Here is a 26221-nt window from a genome sequence, read left to right as displayed (position 1 = left end):
GTCGATATAGGAGGACAGGATATGAGGATGGGATCGGAGGTTGGGATAGGAGGTCGGGATAGGAGGTCGGGATAGGAGGTCGAGATAGGAGGACGGGATAGGAGGATGGAATAGGAGGTCGGGATAGGGGGACGGGATAGGAGGTCGGGATAGGAGGTCGAGATAGGAGGACGGGATAGGAGGATGGAATAGGAGGTCGGGATAGGGGGACGGGACAGGGGAACGGGATATGAGGATGGGATAGGAGGTTGGGATAGAAGATCGGGAAAGGTCGGGATAGGAGGTCGAGATAGGAGGACGGGATAGGAGGACGGGTTAGGAGGTCGGGTTAGGAGGTCGGGATAGGAGGTTGGGATAGGAGATCGGGAAAGGTCGGGATAGGAGGTCGAGATAGGAGGACGGGATATGAGGTTGGGTTAGGAGGTCGGGATAGGAGGTCGGGATAGGAGGTCGAGATAGGCGGTCGGGATAGGACGTCGGGATAGGAGGATGGGATATGAGGACGAGATACGAGGAGGGGATATGAGGATGGGATAGGAGGTCGATATAGGAGGACAGGATATGAGGATGGGATCGGAGGTTGGGATAGGAGGTCTGGATAGGAGGTCGGGATTGGAGGTCGAGATAGGAGGAAGGGACAGGGGAACGGGATATGAGGATGGGATAGGAGGTCGGGATAGGAGGTCGAGATAGGAGGACGGGATATGAGGTCGGGATAGGAGGTCGGAATAGGAGGTCGAAATAGGAGGTCGAGATAGGAGGTCAGGAAAGGAGGACAGGATAGGAGGTCGGGAAAGGTCGGGATAGGAGGTCGAGATAGGAGGACGGGATATGAGGTTGGGTTAGGAGGTCGAGATAGGAGGTCGGGATAGGAGGTCGAGATAGGAGGACGGGATATGAGGACGAGATATGAGGAGGGGATATGAGGACGGGATAGGAGGTCGTTATAGGAGGTCAAGATAGGAGGACGGGATAGAAGGACGGGATAGAAGGTCGGGATAGGAGGTCGAGATGAGGTCGGGATAGGAGGTCGAGATAGGAGGATGGGATAGGAGGACGAGATATGAGGACAGGATATGAGGACGGGATAGGAGGTCAAGGTAGGAAGACAGGATAGGAGGACGGGATAGGAGGACGGGATATAAGGTCGGGATAGGAGGTCAAGATAGGAGGTCGAGATAGGAGGACGGGATAGGAGGGCGGGATATGAGGACAGGATAGGAGGTCAAGATAGGAGGATGGGATATGAGGACGGGATATGAGGACGAGATATGAGGAGGGGATATGAGGACGGGATTGAAGGGCATGATAGGAGGTCAAGATAGGAGGTCGGGATAGGAGGACAGGATAGAAGGTTGGGAAAGGAGGACGGGATATGAGGACAGGATAGGAGGTCAAGATAGGAGGACGGGATATGAGGACGGGATATGAGGACGAGATATGAGGAGGGGATATGAGGACGGGATTGAAGGGCATGATAGGAGGTCAAGATAGGAGGTCGGGATAGGAGGACAGGATAGAAGGTTGGGAAAGGAGGACGGGATAGGAGGACGGGATAGGAGGTAGGGATAGGAGGACGGGATAGGAGGACGGGATAGGAGGACAGGATAGGAGGACGTAATAGGAGGTCGGGATAGGAGGTCAAGAAAGGAGGTCGGGATAGGAGGTCGAGATATGAGGACGGGATATGAGGACGGGATATGAGGATGGGATATGATGACGAGATATGAGGACGGGATATGAGGACGGGATAGGTCAGGATAGGAGGTCGAGATAGGAGGACGGGATAGGAGGACGGGATAGGAGGACGAGATAGGAGGTCCGGATAGGAGGTCGGGATAGGAGGTTGGCATAGGAGGACGGTATAGGAGGACGGGATAGAAGGACGGGATAGGAGGATGGGATAGGAGGACAGAATAGGAGGTTGGGATAGAAGGTCGGGATAGGAGGTCCAGATAGGAGGTCGAGATAGGAGGTCGGGATAGGAGGACGGGATAGGAGGTCAAGATAGGAGGTCGACATAGGAGGTCGAGATAGGAGGACGGGATAGGACAGGATAGGAGGACAGGATAGGAGGACGGATAGGAGGACGGGAAAGGAGGTTGGCATAGGAGGACGGGATAGGAGGTCGAGATAGGAGGTCGACATAGGAGGTCGAGATAGGAGGACGGGATAGGACAGGATAGGAGGACAGGATAGGAGGACGGATAGGAGGACGGGATAGGAGGTTGGCATAGGAGGACGGGATAGGAGGACAGGATAGGAGGACGGGATAAGAGGATGGGATAGGAGGACAGAATAGGAGGTCGGGATAGAAGGTCGGGATAGGAGGTCGTGATAGGAGGTCGGGATAGGAGGACGGGATAGGAGGTCGACATAGGAGGTCGAGATAGGAGGACGGGATAGGACAGGATAGGAGGACAGGATAGGAGGACAGAGGACAGATAGGAGGACGGGAAAGGAGGTTGGCATAGGAGGACGGGATAAGAGGTCGAGATAGGAGGTAGGGATAAGAGGTTAGGATAGGAGGTCGGGATAGGAGGTCGAGATAGGAGGTCGAGATAGGAGGACGGGATAGGAGGACAGGATAGGAGGACAGGATAGGAGGAAGGGATAGGAGGACAGGACAGGAGGTTGGGACAGGAGGTCGGGACTGGAGGCCGGGACTGGAGGTTGGCATAGGAGGTCGGGATAGGAGGTCGAGATAGGAGGTTGAAATAGGAGGATGGGATAGGAGGTCGGGATGGGAGGTCAAGATAGGAGGACGGGATAGGAGGACAGGATAGGAGGACAGGATAGGAGGACGGGATAGGAGGACAGGATAGGAGGATGGGAAATGGGGTTGGGATATGACAATAATATATGAGAACAGGATATGAAGTCAAAAGCTTCCTCTGTTGATTTTTCTCCACAACAAGGATTATGAAGGAAAAACTAGGCAATGGTATATATATATAGCTAGTATATATATAAAACTCAACGTGTGTATGTTCCAGAATCGCTTCCAAACGGTGGAAGATATTAACATGAAACTTGGTACACATGTTGCTTATATGTCAACAAGAAACATAGGATAGTTAATTTAACCCTTACCCACCCCCATTTGCGAGGGTCGGGGTTTTTGTTTAAAGTCCCATACAAGTCTATGGGAAATATATGTTACTGAATAACAGATGGAGATATTTTGAGAATACTAGGTCACATGTTACTTATATGTATACTAAAATATAGGATGGTTAACTTAACCCTAACCTACCCTAATTTGCGAGGGTCAGGGTTTTTGTTTAAAGTCCCATGAAAGTATATAGGACTTCTGGTGCCTTACTCCACAAGTTCCACTCTGCATCTCCTTGTGAATGTGTCAGTCCGGCTGGCAAGCCACACCCTCCCCGCATTCCATGCCCCATCTTGCAAATACACGCCCACCCTTTACGCCACATCCCTTTTATTTTTAGCTTACAATATCTTTACCACAGCGCAGCCCCACCTGAGGATGGGATATGAGGATTAGAAATGAGGATGGGATATGAGGATTAGAAATGAGGATTAGATATCAGGACAGGATATGAGGACGATATATGAGGTGGTGATATGAGGTCAGGATAGGAGGTCGTTATGTGAGGTAGGGATATGGTTACGGGATATGGGGACGGGATATGAGGAAGGGATATGGGGAAGGGATATGAGGTCTGGATATGAGGTCAGATATCGGGACGGGATATTAGGACGGGATATTAGGATGGGACATGAGGTCGGATATGAGGACGGGATATAGGGATGGAATATGAGGTCCGGATATGAGGACGGCATATGATGTTGGGATACTAGGACGGGATATGAGGTTGGGATATGAGGAGGGGATTTGGGGTTGGGATATGAGAAGAGGATATGGGGTCAGGATTTGAGGACGGGATATGAGGACAAAAATGTCCTCCTTTGTTGCTAACCCCCCTCCCCCCCCCCCCCCCCACCAGGATTACGTAGGAAAAAGCGTGCAGCGCCAGGTACTCAGCTAGTATATATGGATAATACTCAATGGCCAATATTTATCAATCAGCCTGAATTCAATCAGCTTAATTGTCTGTTTTTTCCCATTGCAACCATTCACAGCTCAACTTTCACTTTACCAGAGCTCATTAAGATATGAAAGCTGAGATGTGATTGGTTGCTGTGGGAAAAAACAGACAAATAGGGTGTTAGGCTGATTGATAAATCTCCCCCAATGTGTTTGTGTGTATGTATGTATGTTTGTGTGTATGTTTCAGTATCACTTCCAAACGGCTGAAGATATTTCGATAAAACTTGGTACACGTTACTTATATGTCAAATAAAAACATATGATAGTTAAATAAACCCTAACCTACCCCCTTACATGAAGGATGGAGTTTTCGTCTTTAAGGGGTTATCCAGGAAAAAACTTTTTTTTTATATATCAACTGGCTCCAGAAAGTTAAACAGATTTGTAAATTACTTCTATTAAAAAATTGTAATCCTTTCAGTACTTATGAGCTTCTGAAGTTAAGGTTGTTCTTTTCTGTCTAAGTGCTCTCTGATGACACGTGTCTCGAGAACCGCCCAGTTTAGAAGAGGTTTGCTATGGGGATTTGCTTCTAAACTGGGCGGTTCCCGAGACACGTGTCATCAGAGAGCACTTAGACAGAAAAGAACAACCTTAACTTCAGAAGCTCATAAGTACTGAAAGAATTAAGATTTTTTAATAGAAGTAATTTATAAATCTGTTTAACTTTCTGAAGCCAGTTGATATATAAAAAAAAGGTTTTTTTTCCTAGATAACCCCTTTAACCCGTTCAGGACCCATGACGTAACGGTACGTCCCGACACCCTGGGTCTTAAGGACCCATGACGTACAGTTACGTCATGGGCAGTTCCGGTCCCCGCTGTGCGCCGGGCGGGGATCGGAGCGGGATGGCTGCTGAAATCATTCAGCAGGCATCCCGTGCAAATGCCAGGGGGGTCATTAGACCCCCCCATGTCGGCGATCGCGACAAATCGCAAGTGAATTCACACTTGCGATTTGCGCGATTCCGGGTCATTACGAATCTATAGTGACCCGGTGACCCGGAATGTAAGGGGGATCGCAGGTGTCTAAGACACCCACGATCCCCCTGTAGCGATAGGAGTGAGGTGGCACGGGTGCCACCCCTCCTATCCCTGCTATTGATGGTCTAGACGCGACCACCAATAGCAGATCGGGGGCCGGGGGGTTTACTTTCGTTTTCCCCGTCCTGCCCTCCCACAATAGGCGGGGCAGGACGGCGAAACGACGGGGACCGGCGCCGAAGATCCACTTACCGATCCGGGCGGGGGACGGAGGCTGCGGGCGACGGAGATCGGCGGGCGGCGATGACGTGCGGATGGATCCGACGGAAGCCGGTGAGTTGCCTAGCAACATCTGGAGGGTACAGTTTGAGACCATTATACAGTGGTCTCTAACTGTAGCCCTCCAGATGTTGCAAAACTACAACTTCCAGCATGCCCAGACAGCTGTTTGGGCATGCTGGAATATGTAGTTTTGCAACAACTGGAGGGCTACAGTTTGAGACCACTATATAGTGGTCCCTAATCTGTAGCCCTCCAGATCTTGCAAAACTACAACTCCTAGCATTCCCACACAACTGTTTGCTGTCAGGGCATGCTGGGAATTGTAGTTTTGCAACAGCTGGAGGACCACAGTTTGGAGATCACTTTGCAGTGTTCTCTAAAACTGTAGCCCTCCAGATGTTGCAAAACTGCAAATCCCAGCATGTCCAAACAGCAATCAGCTGTCTCGACATGCTGGGAGTTGTAGTTGCGTACCTCCAGCTATTGCATAACTACATCTCCCAGCATGCCCGTCGGCGATTAGTACATGCTGGGAGTTGTAGTTTTGCAACAGCTGGAGGCACACTGGTTAGAAAATGCTGAGTTAGGTAACAGAACCTAACTGAAGGTTTTCCAACCAGTGTGCCTCCAGCTGTTGCAAAACTACAACTCCCAGCATGCACGGTCTGTCAGTACATGCTGGTAGTTGTAGTTTTGAAACAGCTGGAGGTTTGCCCCCCCATGTGAACGTACAGGGTACATTCACACGGGCAGGCTTACAGTAAGTTTCCTGCTTCAAGTTTGGGCAGCGGCAAATTTTTCGCCGCAGCTCAAACTCCTAGCGGGAAACTCACCGTAACACGCCAGTGTGAACGTACCCTAAAAACACTACACTACACTACCACATAATAAAGAGTAAAACACTACATAAACACCCCCTTACACTGTCCCCCCCCAATAAAAATGAAACCGTATTGTATGGCAGTGTTTCCAAAACGGAGCCTCCAGCTGTTGCAAAACAACAACTCCCAGCATTTCCGGACAGCCACTGACTGTCCAGGCATGCTGGGAATTTAGCAACAGCTGGAGGCACCCTGTTTGGGAATCACTGGCGTAGAATACCCCTATGTCCACCCCTATGCGATCCCTAATTTAGTCCTCAAATGCGCATGGCGCTCTCTCACTTCAGAGCCCTGTCGTATTTCAAGGAAACAGTTTAGGGCGACATATGGGGTATCTCCGTACTCGGGAGAAATTGCACTACAAATATTGGGGGGCTTTTTCTCCTTTTACCCCTTATGAAAATGAAAAGTTGGGGCTACACCAGATTGTTAGTGTAAAAAAAAAAAAAAAAAATTACACTAACATGCTGGTGTTGCCCTATACTTTTTATTTTCACAAGCGTTAAAAGGAAAAAAAGACCCCCAAAATTTGTGACGCAATTTCTCCTGAGTACAGAAATACCCCATATGTGGGCGTAAAATGCTCTGTGGGCGCACAACATGGCTCACAAATGAGAGCGCACCATGTACATTTGAGGCCTAAATTGGTGATTTGCACAGGGGTGGCTGATTTTACAGCGGTTCTGACATAAACGCAAAAATAGAAATACCCACATGTGACCCCATTTTGGAAACTACACCCCTTACGGAATGTAATAAGGGGTACAATGAGCATTTACGCCCCACAGGTGTCTGACAGATTTTTGGAACAGTGATCCGTGAAAATGAAAAATTTTATTTTTCCTTTGCACAGCCCACTGTACCAAAGATCTGTCAAACGCCAGTGGGGTGTAAATACTCACTGCACCCCTTATTAAATTCTGTGAGGGGTGTAGTTTCCAAAATAGGGTCACATGTGGGGGGGGTCCACTGTTCTGGCACCACGGGGGGGCTTTGTAAACGCACATGGCCCCTGACTTCCATTCCCAAAAATTTTTTCCCAAAAGCTCAATGGCGCTCCTTCTCTTCTGAGCATTGTAGTGCGCCAGCAGAGCACTTGACGTCCACACATGGGGTATTGCCATACTCAGAAGAGATGGGGTTACAAATTTTGGGGGGTATTTTCTGCTATTAACCCTTGCAAAAATGTGAAATTTGGGGGGAAGCGCACATTTTAGTGAAATTTTATTTATTTTTTTACATATGCAAAAGTCGTGAAACCCCTGTGGAGTATTAAGGCTCACTTTATTCCTTGTTACGTTTCTCAAGGGGTCTAGTTTCCAAAATGGTATGCCATTTTTTTTTTTTTTTGCTGTTCTGGCACCATAGGGGCTTCCTAAATGCGACATGCCCCCCGAGCAAAATTTGCTCTCAAAAAGCCAAATATGACTCCTTCTCTTCTGAGCATTGTAGTTCACCCGTAGTGCACTTCAGGTCAACTTATGGGGTACCTCCATACTCAGAAGAGATGGGGTTACAAATTTTGGGAGGTCTTTTCTGCTATTAACCCTTGCAAAAAGTGAAATTTGGGGGGAAACACACATTTTAGTGACATTTTTTTTTTTATTTTTTACATATGCAAAAGTTGTGAAACACCTGTGGGGTATTAAGGCTCACTTTATTCCTTGTTACGTTCCTCAAGGGGTCTAGTTTCCAAAATGGTATGGCATGTGTTTTTTTTTTGCTGTTCTGGCACCATAGGGGCTTCCTAAATGCAACATGCCCCCCAAAAACTATTTCAGAAAAACGTACTCTCCAAAATCCCCTTGTCGCTCCTTCGCTTCTGAGCCCTCTACTGCGCCCGCCGAACAATTTACATAGGCATATGAGGTATGTGCTTACTCGAGAGAAATTGGGCAACAAACATAAGTATAAATTTGCTCCTTTTACCCCTTGTAAAAATTCAAAAATTGGGTCTACAAGAACATGCGAGTGTAAAAAATGAAGATTGTGAATTTTCTCCTTCACTTTGCTGCTATTCCTGTGAAATACCTAAAGGGTTAAAACACTTACTGAATGTCATTTTGAATACTTTGGGGGTGCAGTTTTTATAATGGGGTCATTTGTGGGGTATTTCTAATATGGAGACCCTTCAAATCCACTTCAAACCTGAACTGGTCCCTGAAAATTTGTGAGTTTGAAAATTTTGTGAAAAATTGGAAAATTGCTGCTGAACTTTGAAGCCCTCTGGTGTCTTCCAAAAGTAAAAACTTGTCAATTTTATGATGCAAACATAAAGTAGACATATTGTATATGTGAATCATTTTTTTTTTATTTGGAATATCCATTTACCTTACAAGCAGAGAGCTTCAAAGTTAGAAAAATGAGAAATTTTCAAATTTTTCATCAAATTTTGCGATTTTTCACCAAGAAATTATGCAAGTTACCATAAAATTTTACCACTATGTTAAAGTATAATATGTCACGAAAAAACTATCTCGGAATCAGAATGATAACTAAAAGCATTCCAGAGTTATTAATGTTTAAAGTGACAGTGGTCAGATGTTCAAAAAATGGCCGGGTCCTACAGTGAAAATTGGCTGAGTCCTTAAAGGGTTAAGTCCCATGAAAATATATAGGACTTCTATTACCTTACTCCACAAGCTCTGCATCTCCTGGTGAGTGTGTCAGTCCGGCCACACCCCATATCACAAAACCACACCCACCATTTAAGCCATATCCCTTTTATTTTCTCCCCTTTTTGTGAATTGGTCCACTTCCACAAAACCATGCCTCCTTCTATTTTTGGCCTACAATCTCTTCATCACAACTAAACCCCACCTGAGGACAGGATATGAGGACGGGATATGAGGACGAGATATAAGGATGGGATATGAGGATGGGATATGAGGACGGGAAATGAGGTGGAGATATGAGGACAGGATATGAGGGCGAGATATAAGGATGGGATATGAGGATGGGATATGAGGACGGGATATGAGGTGGAGATATGAGGACAGGATATGAGGGCGAGTTATGAGTACAGGTATGAGGTCAGAATATGAGGTTGGGACATGAGAACAGGATATTAGGTTGGGATAATAGGTCAGGATATGAAGACGGGATATGATTTCGGGATATAAGGATGGGATATGAGATTGGGATATTAGGTCATGATATGAGGATGGGATATGAGGACAAGTACTTCTTTCTATGTTGCTTTTCCTCCCCCACAAGGATTAGTTAGGAAAAAACAGGCAACCCCGGGTACTCAGCTAGTCATGTATAAAATCAAGCTGCAACCATTGTAATACTAAGCAAATAATAGGTTTTCATTAGCCTTTACTTCTGATCAAACATAGCAGAAATACTCAATGACAGAGGATCAATGTGTTTGTACAATGTTAGCTTGCTTCACTTGGTATAGAGAAGGCTTCCTTCAGAAAAATAAAGCATTTGTATGCAAAGTGATTTGGCTGTTCCTTAAAAGCCAATTATAGTTGTTCTCTATTATTGGCTGATCAGGCTGAGAAGAATGTATATCCGACAGTCGTAGTTAGAACCTTGTTTCAATTACAATAACAACTGCAAATGTTGTTTACAAGTTGTAACATATCAGTTTAAACAATTATAAGGTCTTATCATTTATCTTATTTTCCTTTCATTTGAAAGTGTGTCTTATTGTGTTTATTTGTTTCTGTCTGGAACCTGTGTCTGAGCTACAAATAAAGTGAAGTTGTCGTGTGATGGAGGATAGTCCTGCTAAAAGTCTAAATCTGTGTTTAGGGTATCGTGAGTAAACTAGAATAGCTGTCTTTTTGCATATTGCACTGCCATAACAGAATACACAGAGGTAACACAGATGTGTAAGTGTCAAACAATTGCATAACCATTGTATAAGATGAGTAAATCATTGGTCACATGATGCATTTCCCAGCCAGCCTCTGTGAAGAAGCTTCTGGAAAGGCCCTAGTGCAACTTCTCCTAAGAGGACTGGACCTAAAAAACTAGCTGAGTCTGCAAAAGTAGTGAAAGGAGGCCTCTCAGATCTGCCCCTGTTGGGTAGATCAGTTTAGTCAGTGAAGTCTGGCTCAAACCAGGGAAGAGTGAACATCTCTTCTAGCTCTGTTCCTGCTAGGCAGACTAGTCATTCACAGAAAAATGCAAACACCTTGTTAGAATGTATCTTCTAGCTTCAGTTAAAGGGGTATTCTGGGCTTAACTAACTTTTAACCATCCTTAATTATGAAGAATTATGCTAGTTCTACATGTACTTGCTGTACCGCTGTGCTGGGGACCTTCTTCTTTTTCTTCTTTATATGGCCCCCCCAGGTCTAGCGTTTCCGTTTAGGTCTTGATGACGTTAGTCTCACAATTCTTTGCGGCTCGAGGCGGCAGCTGGTATCATTGTACATCCTGACATGCCGGTGTTCCCTCCGTCCCCGCATTCTGCAGATTGCCGATATCATGGGACGCCGGCATGTCAGGATGTACAGATGGACCGCAAACGTCATCAGGGGGCTGGCTTATGAGGAAATGCAAGAAATAGCCAAGCCCTCTGATACCAGCTGCCGCCTCGAGCCGCAAAGGATTGGACCTAAACGGAAATGCTAGACCTTGGGGGACCATATAAAGAGGAAAAAGAAGACGATCCACAGCAGAGCGGTATAGCAAGTAAATATAGAACTAGCATAATTCTTCATAATGGGCAGGATAGTTAAAAGTTAGTTAAGCCTGGAATACCCCTTTAAGGCATCTATTTAGGAAGCCTGCTCCATGCAAATCTCAAATCCTGTTCCAGTTTCAAAAACCATCTCGCCTGAGACAGATCTGGGTCGTGTGCACAGTTTGGAGGATTTCCCTCAAAAGGTTCTCCAGTCCACATTGTGAGGGTATTGTGGTTCAAGTTCTAGACACTTGACACTATACTTCTACTCTATGCCAAAGAAACTGAGGGAGATTCATCAAGACCGACGTCTCACACGCCGATCTCAAAAAATCCTTGCCATTGCAGGAGTTCATTGGGTTTATCAAGAAGTGCACAGTCTCTTGATCAATTCAAGTGCATCCAAAACCTGCTGAGAAATCTGAGCTAGCTCTGAGCTGGTTAAATTTGGCACATGGGGAAACCATGTAGCTTTCACACAAAGCCACACCAACTCTGCGAACATAGGCTGTAACGAAAAAAGTTTTAAAAAAATCACTGGATTTTGCCCCAAAATGTAAATTTTTTTAAAAACAAAATCTCTCTTGATAAATACTCCCCCACTGTATTTTGTTTAGTATTTTTTATTTTATTGGAATCTGCACAGGAGTTTAAGTACAGTTTCAAATTGGTTACAAGTTATACAAGCATCCAGATTTCTTATCCATGTACCTGACTATGAGTATAACCCACTTAACAGATTGTTGGGCTCACGGGGATCACCAGGTTAGAATGATAACCCTGACATCTCTATATTTTGCCCCCAAGGGACTACACTTATACTTCCCGTGAGTACCACATAAAGGCCTCTATACACCTTCATTAGCTCTTGGAGGAACGTTTGTTCATCTGGCAGACATGTCTCCCGTTCATCTCATATGCATGAAAGTTTAAAGGGTACCTCTCATCAAAAAAACATTTGATATATTATAGATTAATGTATGCAGAATAACTTTACAATTGCATGTTATTAAAAAATATGCTTCTTTCTATTTAATTTTCCACTTTGAAGAAATGACCACTAGAGGTCTCCCTACCAGTCCTGGCAGCAAGCATTTCAGACTCATGCTGGAGTCCTAAACACTACGAGCTGCCAGTCTGCTTTGTTCACAAATTGAGAACATTCAGAGCTGCCAGCCTGCTTTGTTCACAGCCTGTTTGGCTGTGAACAAAGCAGGCTGGCAGCTCTGAGTGTTTAGGACTCCAGCATGAGTCAGAAATGCTTGCTGACAGGACTGATCGGGAAAAATACAATAGAAAGAAGCATATTTTTCATTAACATGCTATTGGAAAGTTATTCAACATTCATTAATCTAAAATATATCAAAAGTTTATTTGATGAGAGGTACCCTTTAAGTCTGTCAAATGTTCAGGTGTTGTAAGTGTGAGAGGGAAGGTAAGCTGCTGCCAGACAGCTCTGGTGATATAATATCTCCCAGAAAACAAAAACCCTACCTGACTCATCTCACTCCCAACATCATCTGTGGGGGGAGTCGGTAGGCCTAAGCTTAGTTATAAAAATGTTACAAGTAGTCTTTATGTCGCTGTATTCTAAGAACCTTGACTTTTTTATGTTTCCACTGATGTACTGGTATGCCACTTGTATGCCAGTGGAATTTTTTGTTTTCATAGAACCATTTTGGGATGTCTAGCAATATATGTGTTTATTTGTTTTCTTACATTTTTACTCGATAAAAAGACATTGACGTCAAGCAACAAAAGCTAGAATGTGACAACAGGCTTTGGTTACCATAAAACCTAGCCCTGTCCAAGGTGCTAGTGTTAGAGGTAATAATGTTATATACTACTCTGTATATACTAGGAAAGTATATTTAGTATGCCATATATAAAGCATATACTGAAATGGATTCCTCACAATAGGTCATTTTAAAGCATTTTCAATATTGTATTAATTTCAATCAATAAAGAGACATATGCTACATCCATATAGGCCCGGAAACATGCTACATCTAATACTGAGGTCAGGAAGCTGCAACCCCACTTGTGCTGCTGTCAGCTGTCTGTCCCTTTAAATGCAAATCTCTAAGGGATCAGTGAAGCATTTCATTCTTTCACATGTGACTTAACAACAGGAAAATTCAAAGCTCATCTCTCTATGGCACCGAAGCCTGAAAATGTGGTGGAGGGAGGAAAAAGAAGTGGGCTAGCTGGGATACTGCTGCATGGATTACAAAGAAGGAAAAAATACTGGCAATAAAATTACTTGGGACTTTGTACATAATCCTCTCAGTGGTATTAAATGTGAAATGTAATGTTCATGGTGTAAGATTTCTTGTGCTACAATGAAACATTTGTTGTCCAACATACTTGTGTGGTTTGGGCCTCTCCACTAGTGTTCACATGTTTCTAACAGAGAACACATGGATTCTGGATGTATCAGAGGAATTACTGGAATTGTAAACTATGTATTTTGTGTGCTTTGTATTTTCCAGTAGGTGCTGTTGGGGAATCTGAAACTGTATGCCTTACTTCTATGTTATGTACAATGCTGCCTAGTAATATCTTGGCACTATATAAATCAGGGATAGCAATAATTTGCAATATTAACATTGAGGCTATGTTCACACACCATTCTTTGAGGCCAGCGGTGCACTCAGAAATGTTTCTTGGGGGGCAGGGTGTCCAGAGGAAGCAGAGGGCAAAAGGAGTCACAAAGACTATGATAAGTAATGAATGCTATGTAATGTATCAGGGTGCTTTTGGGTGCAAATAAAAACAATGCAAGCAATTTAATTGTTACGCCGAGCGCTCTGGGTCCCTGCTCCTCCCCGGAGCGCTCGCGGCGTTCTCCTCTCTGCAGCGCCCCGGTCAGACCCGCTGACCGGGAGCGCTGCACTGACATTCACGATGGGGATGCGATTCGCATAGCGGGACGCGCCCTCTCGCGAATCGCATCCCAAGCCACTTACCCGTCCCGGTCCCCGGCTGTCATGTTCTGGCGCGCGCGGCTCCGCTCTCTAGGGCGCGCGCGCGCCAGCTCTCTAAGATTTAAAGGGCCAGTGCACCAGTGATTGGTGCCTGGCCCAATCAGTCTAATTAGCCTCCACCTGCTCCCTGTCTATTTAACCTCACTTCCCCTGCACTTCCTTGCCGGATCTTGTTGCCTTGTGCCAGTGAAAGCGTTTAGTGTTGTCCAAAGCCTGTGTTCCAGATCTTCTGCTATCGTCATTGACTATAAACCTTGCCGCCTGCCCCGACCTTCTGCTATGTCTGACCTTGCCTCTGTCTAGTCCTTCTGTCCCAAGCCTTCTTAGCAGTCAGCGAGGTTGAGCCATTGCCGATGGATACGACCTGGTTGCTACCGCCGCAGCAAGACCATCCCGCTTTGCGGCGGGCTCTGGTGAATACCAGTAGCAACCCTAGAACCGGTCCACCGACACGGTCCACGCCAATCCCTCGCTGACACAGAGGATCCACATCCAGCTAACCAAATCCTATCATTAATCTTCACATTGCTTTTATTTCCAAGCTAAACCATCATGACATGCATCATGCCAGGCTCATAGAGACCTGGCACATAAACATGCTTGCCAATTTTTGAGAAGGGACATGATGGAGATACCTGAGAGAGTTAGACCTAGTGGTGTGCCCCCCTTGCTATCCCCAACAGTAAATTGGGTAAGTATGTGGGAAAAGTAGGTGGGTTGGGGGGTTGTAAGTAGTTTCCCCATTAGGCATATAGGCTTTACCAGCAGTTTGCCCCCTGTGACTCCTACTGGCTTCAGTTTCCAACTCTTCTATATATGACTGCTATAGGGGGTCATGTGGGGTCTGAATAAGACAGAATATTGGTCCACATGAAATGTTTTCACCAGGGAGTTTTTTTTTTTTTAAGGAAACCAACTGCAATTGCAGTTGGGATGAAGTCGTTTTGTTCTATAATTTGGTAAAAGAAAACATTAAGTTAAAAAATGTATTTGAAAACTAATGACCATGAAGTTAACAGCATTAAACGTCAGAATGATTGTTAGGGTGAGTTCACACCTGTGTAGGATTTTCTGGATATTTTACACACAAACAGTTCCTGTCTGACCCCATCGACTTTCATGGTTTCCATCAGGTTTCCAGCATTTTGTGCTATTTTGTTCTCTATTTTTAACAGAGCCAGGGGCAGAGGCATCACAGAGTCTCCAATGCAGATATATAATCCAAATTCATTTTACATTTCTATACAAGGTCATGGCTACACAAGAAGTAACATTCAGGAAGAAAACTATCACAACTGTTGTCATATTAGTCTGTCATATAGTCAGTCTATAAGGATTGCTGCACAACAGATTTCCGAACAAAATTCAAGCTGCCAGATACATTTGGCTGTATTCTCATCATTTACACCCAGCAAATCTGTCACAAGGGCCACCACTGGTCAAAGCTCTGGTCTTAGATCTTAATATTTCTTGTAGTTTCTCTGCCCCTCATCTCCCTTTCTCCTTGTGTCTAATGGTTTAAACATACAACATAGACATAAACACTAAAAATGCTGAATGTTCTACCTTCTCAAGGAATCTTCATCCAGACATCACCCCCTCCATTCCGTATTCTCATCCGCTTAGGTCCTCCACTGCCATTGTAATGCACCAGCTAATAAACTTTAAGATTTTGAGTGAAGGACAGCGCCACAGGGATGCAATGATAAAGAAGCCACTTTGGTGTCAGGCTCAGATAGCCCAGCGATGGATGTTGTGTGCCTCCATGTTAACATAGGCTTTGCTGATGGAGTAAGGTCCTTTCTAAACCTTGTATTTGGGAGACTTGAATGTTTTTACCTTCTCCTTCTCTGCAGACCTCCTCCTCCTTAATCCTTATTCACACCGCACAGCATTAACAAAAGCTCAAGTTTCCCTTGTGTGGCAGAGAGCAATTTATTTCTGTAAAATGAGAGCTGCTTATTCAGTGTTACCGAGGAGGAATCGAAGCATGTGGTAACCCTCAGTGCACAGGCACAACACGGCGGGCACAAGCTAGGTGGACTGTGTGTTTGTGCCCTACATTGTAGGTATATGCCAGGAAATGCCAGGTATACATTATATGTTACACGTATCTATAGATCCAGACTCACCTGACTAAGGTCAAAAATATGTCCTCTGGCCTCCATCAGGCTGGTATGTGTCACTGTCAACATAACATTTTTTCCATGCACTTTTCTATATAAAGGGTCATAGCAAAAAATAAAAAAGGATACTGCTCAATCTATTGTACATATATATTTTTTTGTTTACAATGGTTTGTTTACAACCTTAGGAGTGATCTGTGCTACTGTATATCATATCTAAAATGAAATCTGTGGATGAGCAAATCGAATCTGACAAATCCGAATTTGTTACGAATTTCAGGAAAAATCGCTTCCTTAAACTCCATATAGTGCGGTCCAGGCTCCAAGTCATCTAAGATGGCGGCTCCACATTTCAGGACATGGGGCAAGAAACGCTGGAAAGGCAGGAACACGGGTAGGCGGGATGACCCTGAATCCCATGCAGCCTATCAGCAGCCAGCCACCCCTGTGATATCACAGCCCTATATATTCGGCAGCCATCTTGCGGCCAGACACTTCAACGTTCAATTGCACAGAGAGGGACAGAAAGCTGTGTGTGTTGCACAGAAAACCATTTTTACAGCAGCAATTCAAATCAAGCCCAAACCCAGCCTAGAAGCACTGATAGGGAAGGGAGAGAGAAAGTGCAATTTTGGGTGTGTTGTATACTGCGACTGTGTGCTGCAGCACTGCTGGTGGTCCAGCTTGCTGCATCACCCAATGGCCAACATTGTCTGATTTGCAATGTGTTCACACGTTAGAATTCCAACCTCCATATGTTGGACCGACTATACGAACAGAGAAAAGCCATCACCGATTTCTTGATGATCCAAGCGGATGGGGGGGACTCCCCTGTGTAACTTCATTGTCAACCAATGGCAGCTTATACGTGACACCTGGCGTTTGCTCAGGCCCTTTGAGGAAGCCACATTATTAGTCAGTCGCAAGGATTACGGGATGAACAACATAATTTCACTGCTACATTTACTACATGTGTTGGAAATTATGGCTGGTCAGGGCACTGGAGACGTGCGGCTATATCTCACAGCCACGGCTGAACTGGAGGAGGAAGAGGAGGGGAAGGTGCACAGTGGAGCACAGTTTAGGTTTCGCAAAATGTGCAGTTTTTGTAGTCATCTGACAGGAGAGGAGGAGCAGGAGCAGCCATAGGAGCTAGGGGGTGATGAGGAAGACGAGACAGATGACTCAGACACACCTTGGCAGTATGCAGTGGAGATGGAGGCAGGGAGTCCCTCCGAGTCACTTGCACAAATGGCACGATGCATTCAATTGCTTGCGTAGAGACCGCCGAATTGTGCCATCAGAGCGGGTGTTCAGTGCGGCGGGGCCCTAGTTACCCCAAGGAGAACTCGTCTGTCCACGAAAAATGTGGAGAGATTGACCTTTGTGAAGATGAATCAGCCAGGATTTCCAACCACCAATGCCTGATGCATCAGAGTAGATTGACCATGGTGGCACACCAACACTTCACAAATATGGATAGTGCAAAACATATTTATGGTGCTGCTCCCCAGTTACAGACATACCTCCGCATCAGACCATAAGTAAGCATGGAGGATATGCATTCGCTAAAACTTAACTTTTCTTAGGATAAAATATATGACCAAATTTTTTTTTATATCTAAGAAAAGGAAAGGTGTGCAAAAACACCATGTGCCACCTACACCACCAAGTATTGATGTGATGCAAAGACCTCTAAAAGGTGGAAGGGAACAACGTATGGTCCATTGTAACTGGTGGGGGTAAAAACTTCCCCTGTTAGGCCCTACTCTTGCATTATTAATTCCCTTCTTGGCAAGTGTTACTCGCCCTATAAAGGGCGGCCCCACATAGGAACCTCTCCCTATTTCTACCTTCAAACACTGCCATTTCTCAGGGTTTTCTAGGTGGAAATAGGGAGAGTTTCCTTTGTGGTGCTGCCCATTTTAGGGCGAGTAACACTTGCCAAGAAGGGAATTAATAATGCAAGAGTAGGGCTTTACAGGGGAACTTTCCCTTCCACCTTTTAGAGGTCTTTGCATCACATCAATACTTGGTAGTGTAGGTGGCACATGTTTTTTTTGCACACCTTTCCTTTTGTTTGATTAACAAAAAAAAATTGGCTACATATATTTTATCCTAATACTTTTATTTAAAGTTAAGTTTTACGAAATGCATATCCTCAATACTTACTTGTGCACACTAACACTTTTACAAAGAGACCGTCTTCTTCTGCCTACCTGCCTCAGCTACTATTCTGATCCTGCCACCTGCCTGATGCCACACATCTGATGCCAAGTGCTTCTTTTTTCACCAACTTTAGTCACCGGGTACTGGTATTGCCACCCACCGCCCCACTACGTGGCCGGGTCACTTTCAGGACTGCTGATGCCACCTCCAGGCTGTCTCGTTCTGCCACCATATGTTCTCCTCATGCTGATGCCAGCTCCAGGTGGTCTCATTCTGCCACCATATGTTCTCCTCATGCTGCTGTCACCTCCAGGCTGTCTCGTTCTGCCTCCATATGTTCTCTTCATGCTGATTCCAGCTCCAGGCTGTCTCATAATGCTACCATATGTTCTCCTCATGCTGATGCCACCTCCAGGCTGTCTCATTCTGCCACCATATGTTCTCCTCTTGCTGCTGCCACCTCCAGGCTGTATAATTCTGCCCTCATATGTTCTCCTCATGCTGCTGTCACCTCCAGGCTATGTCATTCAGCCACCATATGTTCTCCTCATGCTGCTGCCACCTCCAGGCTGTGTCATTCAGCCACTATATGGTCTCCTCTTGCTGCCGCCAACTCCAAGCTGGGCCATTCAGACACTAGAGGTCTCCTCTTTCTGCCACCAACTCCAGGCTGTGCCATTCAGCCACTATATGGTCTCCTCATGAGTCTGCCACCTCCAGGCTGTGTCATTCAGCCACTATATGGTCTCCTCTTGCTGCCTCCAACTCCAGGCTGTGTCATTTAGCCACTATATGGTCTCCTCAGGAGTCCGCCACCTCCAGGCTGTGTCATTCAGTCACTATATGGTCTCCTCTTGCTGCCACCAACTCAAGGTTGTGTCGCTGTACCACCATGTGGTCTCCTCATGGTGCTAGCACATTAAATAAAACTTTTTAGGTTCATCTATTTGAAATCTTCAATTTAAATATTAAAAAATTACTACAATCTTTTCAATTGTGAGGCCATTGTTCTCATCAAGCTGTTGCCACCTCAAAGCTGGGTCATTCAGCTACTATATGGTCTCTTCATTCTGCCGCCACCTCCACGCTGTGACATTCAGGCACTAAATGGTCTTCTCATGCTGCCGCCACCTCCACACTGTGTCATTCAGTCACTATATGGTCTCCTCATGCTGCCGCCTCCTCCGCGCTGTGTCATTCAGGCACTATATGGTCTCCTCATGCCGCCAACACCTCCACGCTGTGTCATTCAGCCACTATATGGTCTCCTCATACTAATGCCACCTCCAGGCTCTGTCATTGTGCTAATCTGCGACAGTGATTCTAATAGCGACGCCTCTAATCTGCATGTCATACTGAATAACAGTATTATTTCACTAACCCAGCACACACCCTATGCATGTTACAGCAAGGCAAAGTGTTCTAAACCCCTATTGAGGCTCTTTGTAGTCCAGAAGTAGCCATTTTTAATAGCGATATGCTGATAATAAATTCGTAATGAAACAATTTTTTGGGGAAAATTTGGCAAATCGGCCGAATCGAATTTAAAAAATATTCGCTCATCTCTAATGGAATCTAGGAAGTGCAATGTATGCAGAGTCTTACTGCACATATGGCAGGCACAGTAGTAGGAAAGGGTCTGATGATACTTGTAGTCCCAAACATTCAGGAGCAGGGTAGTCACACATGTCACTAATGGCTGGAGATAGACTCCAAGTGCCCCCAAGAGTCATTACGAATTGTAAGATTGGCTGCACAGTGGTGGGTCACTCTATACCCCTTGACTGCTTCCTAAGAATGTCCTGGCTGGTGGTAACCAGAAAAGGTAACCTGTATGGAGAGTAGATGCTCAGATACAGGTTGACTTCCAGCAGCAACACATTTGTCTGGCTTCACTGGAGGTCCATAAAGGCACAAACAGCTAAAAGGCCCTTAAAATTGGTATCCTCTTAATAATAAAGTTTAGAAGAAGAAAGAAATAAGTACTTCAGGTCAGGGAAAAGTCCATACACAGGATGTCATGTAGAAGTCTGTGTAGTAGCCAGTCCAGGTTAGAGTCCTCCTGGTAGCCTTTGGCAACTAATTCAAGCTCCGGGCAGATCTAAAGCAGCAACTATTCATCAGGTCTGCCATTGCAGACCTGATGAATAGAGGGCTGGGCCATGAAACACATTAGCCCTGATTTACTAATGTCAACCTGACTCTTTTTGTCGGGTTGTGCAACAAATTTTTGTCGCATAGCCCGACAAAAGATATCATCACTCCGAGTGCTTTTTAAACCCGTCAAAATGGGCGTGGTTATCCCAAAAAGGGGCGTGTTCCCGACAAAAAAGAAAAAAGGAAAACCTGTGAATTTTACTTCACCAAAACCCAAAAAGCTGTCTGGAAATTACTGAAAACAGAGTGAATCCTACCCCCATCATGGAACAGGGTCTGTTCCATGTTGGGGTATTAGTACAGGGGTTGAGGGATTGATCACATCGGGTCTCACTTCTGAGACCTGATCCGATCAAAAGCTATTAAGCAGGGGAGCGGGCGGCGTGCTCCGCTCCCCAGCGATGTATGATGAGTTTTACTTTCATTTTCAAATTCCCTGCCAGGATCCCTGAATGGCCAGTACTGAGGAGCCATTCAGGGATCCCGGCAGGGTTCTCAAATAGAAGAGCTGCAGTGGGGAAAGATATATAGAATCGCTGGGGGTTTTGTATATGTCTGGCTCCCCACAGCTTCTATATATCTTGCCCCCTGCTGCGCTATATGTCTTGTCCCCATTGTCCCCATGTCCCCATATACTCACTGCGCTATACATGCCCCCCGCACAGTGCAATCATAAGCTCCCGGCAGCGCATGTAGATATATATATGCCCCCCGCACAGCGCAATCATAAGCTCCCAGGAGCGCTATCATTGACAAGTATTCTATTAGCAGAGCATCTGGCCGGTAAGCTGGCTGCCCGATGCTGTGCTAATGCTCTGCTTGTCAATCATAGCGCTTCAGAGGCATATGTGTATAGATGCGCTGTGGGGACCAGATAACGCTATATGTCTGGTCCCCACAGCGCATCTATATACATATGCCTCAAACGCTATGAATGACAAGTATTCTTTTAGCAGAGCATCGGGCAGCCGGCTTCCCGGCCAGAGGCTCTGCTAATAGAATGCTTGTCAATGATAGCGCTTCAGAGGCATATGTGTAAAGAAGCAAAGTGAGGACCAGACATACAGCGTTATATGGTCCCCACAGCGCATCTATACACATATGCCTCTGAAGCGCTATGATTGACAAGCAGAGCATTGGCAGAGCATCGGGCAGCCAGCTTCCCGGCCAGATGCTCTGCTAATAGAATGCTTGTCAATGATAGCGCTCCTGGGATGATTGCGCTGTGCGGGGGGCATATATATATATATCTATATGCGCTGCCGGGAGATTATGATTGCGCTGTGCGGGGGGCATATATAAATATATATATATATATATATATATATATATATAGATGCAAATCATAAAATTTTGCAGTATCTTGTAATACCTTTTTTATTGGACTAACAGCATTTTGTAGAGACAAGCTTTCGGGATTCCTCCCTTTATCAAGTCCAAAGCAAATCTAAGCTCCCAAGTAGAAGACACAGGTTACATCTCACAAATATGAAGGGGTTATTTATATATATATATATATATATATATATATATATATATATATATATACATACATGCGCTGTGGTGGGTATATGACGCGGGAGGGGACAAGACATATAGCGCAGCATGGGGCAAGATATATACAAAACCCCCAGCGATTCTATATATCTTTCCCCACCGCAGCTATTCTATTTGAAAATAAAAGTAAAAGTACACTGTATATGGCTAGGGATTAGCATGTTGCCTGCTCCCCTACTTAATAACTCTGTGATAAGGGTGACAGATAACTTCCCTGCAACAGAAAAAAAAAAATAGAGACGGACGACAGATTAGTAAATCAGGGAGAAAAATAATCGGAGTAAACCTGAAATCACTCCAAGATAAACACTTCATTCTTAGTAAATCAGGGCTATTGTCCTAATTTTGAAATAAACTTGTTATTTTTCATTACTTGTCTGTTCATTTGGCAATAGATACAATTTTTCCATTTACAGCCAGGAGTGCCGTCTCCAGACATTCATCTGTTACAAGAGCTCCTGAGGATCTTCTGGCTACTTAAAGGGGTATTCCAGGAAAAAAAAAATGTTTATATATCAACTGGCTCCAGAAAGTCCAACAGATTTGTAAATTATTCTATAAAAAAATCTTAATCCTTCCAATAATTTTCAGCTGCTGAAGTTGACTTGTTCTTTTCTGTCTGACAACAGTGCTCTCTGCTGACATCTCTGCTTGTTTTGGGAACTGCACAGAGTAGAAGAGATTTGCTATGGGGATTTGCTTCTACTTTGGACAGTTACCGAGACACGTGTCATCAGAGAGCACTTAGACAACTCAATTTCAGCAGCTAAAAAGTACTGAAATAATTAAGATTTTTTTTTAATAGAAGTAATTTACAAATCTGGAGCCAGTAGATATATATATATATATATATATATATATATATATATATATATATATATATATATATATATAATATATATATATATAATATATAAGTTTTTTCCTGGATAACCCCTTTAAGGTTCCCTGGAGGTCTTTTCCTTTGGATGTACAGCCATGAAAGACAGGCTGGTTGTTACAGATGCACCCAGTAGTATATCTTGGAAGCAGATATTTCACCAGAATATGCTGTCCTATAAAGATATAAAACTGTAATTTTTGTGAAGAATCAACAACCAGTGGGACACAATCATGAAGTGGAACGAAATTTATTGGATAATTCAAACTTTTTTAACAAATAAAAAACTGAAAAATTGGATGTGCAAAATTATTCAGCCCCTTTACTTTCAGTGCAGCAAACTATGTCCAGAAGTTCAGTGAGGATCTCTGAATGATCCAATGTTGACCTAAATGACTAATGATGATAAATAGAATCCACCTGTGTGTAATCAAGTCTCCATATAAATGCACCTGCACTGTGATAGTCTCAGAGGTCCATTTAAAGCGCAGAGAGCAACATGAAGAACAAGGAACACACCAGGCAGGTCCGAGATACTGTTGTGGAGAAGTTTAAAGCTGGATTTGGATACAAAAAGATTTCCCAAACTTTAAACATCCCAAGGAGTACTGTTCAAGCAGTAATATTGAAATGGAAGGAGTATCAGACCATTGCAAATCTCCGAAGACCTGGCCATCCCTCTAAACTTTCAGCTCATACAAGGAGAAGACTGATCAGAGATGCAGCCAAGAGGCCCATGATCACTCTGGATGAACTGCAGAGATCTACAGCTGAGGTGGGAGACTCTGTCCATAGGACAACAATCAGTCATATACTGCACAAATCTGGCCTGTATGGATGTGTGGCAAGAAGAAAGCCATTTCTTAAAGATATCCATAAAAAGTGTTGTTTAAAGTTTGCCACAAGCCACCTGGGAGACACATAACATGTGGAAGAAGGTGCTCTGGTCAGATGAAACCAAAATCAAACTTTTTGGCAACAATGCAAAACGTTATGTTTGGCGTAAAAGCAACACAGCTCATCACCCTGGAACACACCATCCCCACTGTTAAACATGGTGGTGGCAGCATAATGGTTTGGGTCTGCTTTTCTTCAGCAGGGACAGGGAAGATGGTTAAAATTGATGGGAAGATGGATGGAGCCAAATACAGGACCATTCTGGAAGAAAACCTGATGGAGTCTGCAAAAGACCTGAGACTGGGATGGAGATTTGTCTTCCAACAAGATAATGATCCAAAACATAAAGCAAAATCTACAATGGAATGGTTCACAAATAAACATATCCAGGTGTTAAAATGGCCAAGTCAAAGTCCAGACCTGAATCCAATCAAGAATCTGTTGAAAGAACTGAAAACTGCTGTTCACAAACGCTCTCCATCCAACCTCACTGAGCTCCAGCTGTTTTGCAAGGAGGAATGGGCAAAAATGTCATTCTCTCGATGTGCAAAACTGATAGAGACATACCCCAAGGGACTTACAGCTGTAATCGCAGCAAAAGGTGGCGCTACAAAGTATTAACTTAAGGGGGTTGAATCATTTTGCACGTCCAATTTTTCAGTTTTTTATTTGTTAAAAAAGTTTGAAATATCTAATAAATTTAATTCCACTTCATGATTGTGTCCCACTTGTTGTTGATTCTTCACAAAAAATTACAGTTTTATATCTTTATGTTTGAAGCTTCAAATGTGGCAAAAGGTAGAAAAGCTCAAGGGGGCCGAATACTTTCACTATAAAATATATCTCCTGGCTTTCCATTTAGGACTTCGCTACGGAGTTCATCAATAAATTGCCGCAGATCGTTACAACATTAGATTACGAGTCTGCAGAATAATTGCCTTTTTTCACCACAATACTATTTATTTGGCATCACATACCAACCGTGCTGTATTACATCCAGACCTATTAGGGACTTCATATCCCTCAAATACTGTTATAGCATGGCCACGGCAGCAAGTAATAACACAACATAAGGTCTCCAGCGCTGCATAAAGTTTAAAATCCTAACAACGATTCCAATTATCCTCTCTAGTACCTTTACCTCTGAGGACCGCACTGCAAAGTTTAACATAATTTTGCCTCATACCGCTGCAATGCTTATGTGTGCCTCTAATTAAAAAGTCTATAATCGCAATTACATCAACCGGCATAACTTATTGCATACAACTTATTACATCCACCTAACAAGTGCCTCCTTAATGCCCGCACACTAAAGATTGTGTCACGGAGTTCTATAAAAGTTGTCATGTATTGTTACACTTCTCTAAAACGCTACAATAGTATCTGTTCACAGCATCCACTTATTATACTATGAAAGGAACAGACTGACCCCTAAACCAGGGTCGGCAGCCCACAGCTCCGGAGCCGCATGTGGCTCTTTTACACCTTTGCGAGGTGAGGAGGCGCATTGTGTGCCCCGACACTCCCCACTGTGGCGGGCACTGTACTGGCTGTGACGTCGCATGGGGATGGTGCAGTGGCGTCACTGCGTTGAAAGAACCGGGGCCTGTGCCCCGAACCTTATCAAAAAGGCCCCGAATGTCAGCGCTGCCCCCCATGTGTGGCCAGCGCCGCGGCCCGCCGGACTGCTATGTCTGCCGGCAGGTGCGCCTAAACACACATTAGTTGCGCCGCTATGTGCTGTGCTGCGCTGCCTGTGGCCGGGCCCAAATCCCCTCCCCTCCCACCTTCCCCTCGCCTCTGACCTTCTCCTCCGGCTCCCCCTCTCCTCTTTAGGAACGTCACAGAGTCCGGTCTGTCCCCCAGTCCCAGGCACCAGCGCTGGGGCTGCTGGTAACTGACGTGTGCGCCGTCACGTCTGTTACCAGGCAGGGACTGACATCAGTGACGTCACCAGCCCCACCGGAAAGAAGCTGGGCAAGTTAGTGCAGCCACACAAAACAGCATAAATAAGGGTAAGGGGGTGGGTAGCTAGAAACTAATATATAGTGCAGCTGCATAGGATTTATCAGGGCATGCTGGGCATTGCAGTCACTAACTGCAACTCCCAGCATGCCCTGATACAGCCTATGGCTCTGCAGCTGCCCCAAAACGCAATTTATATAATACTATATAGTGCAACATGCTGCAGGTTGTGTTTTGGCGCAGCTGCAGAGCAATAGGCTGCATCAAGGCATGTTGGGACTTGCAGTTACTAACTACAATGCCCAGCATGCCCTGATACAAATACACCCTATTCAGCTGACCAAACCTTTTCGGTTAGCTGTATCAGGGCATGCTGGGGATTGTAGTTAGTAACTGAAACTCCCAGCATGCCCTGATACAGTCTATGGCTCTGCAGCTGCCCCAAAATTACAACTCCTAGCATGTAACACCATAATTATATAATACTATATAGTGTAACATGCTGCAGGTTGTGTTTTGGGGCAGCTGCTGAACCATAGGCTGTATCAGGGCATGCTGGGAGTTGCAGTTACTAACTACAATGCACGGCATGCCCTGATACACATACACCCTAT

The 26221-nt window shown here is 44.8% G+C and overlaps 1 protein-coding gene across 5 annotated transcripts in view; it reads right to left on the bottom strand.

Annotated features, from left to right (window-relative positions):
- LOC130349629 (ras-GEF domain-containing family member 1A) overlaps positions 1 to 26221 on the bottom strand; it is a 480894-nt gene that overhangs the window by 109440 nt on the left and 345233 nt on the right. The window contains exon 1 of one of the 5 annotated variants that reach the window (XM_056554855.1): positions 15423 to 15576. The exons of the other annotated variants lie outside the window; for them this stretch is intronic. The gene's annotated coding sequence lies outside the window, so the exon portion shown is untranslated. Of the gene's footprint in view, positions 1 to 15422; positions 15577 to 26221 lie in introns of those variants that run through there. 5 annotated transcript variants of the gene reach the window in all.

This window comes from Hyla sarda, unplaced genomic scaffold (genome assembly GCF_029499605.1).
Source record: "Hyla sarda isolate aHylSar1 unplaced genomic scaffold, aHylSar1.hap1 scaffold_92, whole genome shotgun sequence".
Lineage (NCBI taxonomy): Eukaryota > Metazoa > Chordata > Amphibia > Anura > Hylidae > Hyla > Hyla sarda.
The sequence above is the reverse complement of the archived record's forward strand: the minus strand, read 5'-3'. Positions and strand labels throughout refer to the sequence as shown.